The sequence below is a fragment of the Salvelinus sp. IW2-2015 genome, unplaced genomic scaffold (genome assembly GCF_002910315.2).
Source record: "Salvelinus sp. IW2-2015 unplaced genomic scaffold, ASM291031v2 Un_scaffold3080, whole genome shotgun sequence".
NCBI lineage: Eukaryota > Metazoa > Chordata > Actinopteri > Salmoniformes > Salmonidae > Salvelinus > Salvelinus sp. IW2-2015.
Window position 1 is genome coordinate 89,217 of NW_019944371.1, and position 1,789 is coordinate 91,005.

A 1,789-nucleotide genomic window follows, 5' to 3' on the forward strand; every position below is an offset into this window, starting at 1 on the left:
TTGTGGGCTGTCGCGGCGCTGGAATGTGGGGAGTATAGGGGGAGGTGGGGGAGGTATAGGGGGAGAAAGAGGAGGAGGAGGTTTAGGAGGGCGGCTCAGAAGGCCCTGGTGTCCATCATATCAGGAGAAGCTCCTCGCCATGGCTGGAGATGGCGTACGAGTTCCGCCACTCTTCTGGTGACTCAGCCATCGCCAGCTTGCCATGAGGGTGGTAGTGGCAGACTACGCGTAAAGAGGACCAGGAAGACACCCAAGAAGCCATGAGAGCCAGAAGACGGTTTGGCCACGACTCCCATCACGCACTGGCACACGACTACCGCCCCGTCACTTCAAAGAAGAACAAGTTTCGACCCTCCTCACTTCTCACCCCGGGAGAGGGCTCGAGTGGGTGCAGGGGCACAGGGTGCAGGGGGGAGTAGGGTTGGGCGGGGAGAGGGTGACAGGGCATGGCAGCCCTCTGGGGTCGGGGAGGAGGAAAGAACAGGAAGAACAGAGACAGCAGTCGGAGACAAGTTAGCCCGAGCAGACGAGCTGACAGAACAGCAGGCGGGGCTCTCCGGCTGCCCCTGTGGATGGGCGTGACTCGGTTGGCAGCTACCGAGAAGGGACAGACATCCCAGGTAGGAGACACTTACCCTGGTTCCTGGTACAGGACAAGGAGGCGAGAATGGTGCGTGATGCTTTGTTGTATGCTAGGGCGGTAACACGATATTGTGTAACATTTGATTATTTTTCTTATATCATTTTGGAAAGGTTTAAAAGCACCATTTCCATATTGGCGATAGTTTACATATGAATTGTCTTACATAACAAACCTCGTCCCTGTGTTTGTGGTTGTGTGTGTGTGTGTTTGTGTGGGTGTGTTGTGTGTGTGTGGTGTGTGTGTTTGCGCTGCTTGTTGCGACTGCTCGTGCGTGCGTGCGTGCGTGCTTGTGCGTGCTGTGCGTCGCGTGCGTCGCGTGCGTGCGTGCGTGCGTTGCGGGTGTGTGTGTGTGTGTGTGTGTGTGTTGTGTGTGTGTTGTGTGGGTGTGTGTGGATAGGTAGATCATAAGTGTTATAATAGTGAGTGAGGGGAAGCTAATCCGGGGTGCATTAAGTGAGTTGCTGTGAAAATGGGCACACCATGTTGGTAGCCAGCTAAAGAAAACAGGATAATGCATTGACCCGAGTCTGCGCACGGATTTATCCATTGCGGTCCTCGCCATCTAGACTCCTCCCCCTCTCTTTCTCGCCCGGGTTTAGGAGAAGGACCTCTTCTCGATAGAGGCGTTTGAGTAAGGGATGGGAGTTTTCTAGGGGAAGTAGAGGGGGAGAGAGTGAGGAGGCGAGATCGGGTGAGGTGGAGAAGGGTGGGAATGGGGGAAGGGGGTGATGGGAGGGAGGGATAGGGGGGAGGAGGGAGGGAGGGAGGGAGGTAAGGTGAGGGAGGGAGGGTATAGTGCGAGGGAGGAGGGAGGAGAGGATCTTCAACGCTCCAAACATTTTGTTTATATTTTTTTATATGCGAGAAGTCCTTAAACGTCCATTACACACACTTATACTCTCTAGATATTGTCTTGGAAGTCTGGACATCTAATTCTACATTTGGCACAACGGACAAAGTCAAGCAAACTCACACACCACACACACACACGCGACGCACGCACGCACGCTACACACACCACACACCACGCACCGCGACCATGGGACATCTACTCGTGCACGCACGCACACACACACACACACGCACACGCACACGGACACAGACACACAGTTTTGGTTGAACCAGAGTAGGTTTACAGGGTTGGCA

At 54.4% G+C, this 1,789-nt stretch overlaps 1 pseudogene; it reads left to right on the top strand.

The window, feature by feature from the left end:
• LOC112075313 (zinc finger and BTB domain-containing protein 46-like) overlaps nucleotides 1-620 on the top strand; it is a 54,921-nt pseudogene extending 54,301 nt beyond the window's left edge.
• Nucleotides 621-1,789: the final 1,169 nt, after the last annotated feature.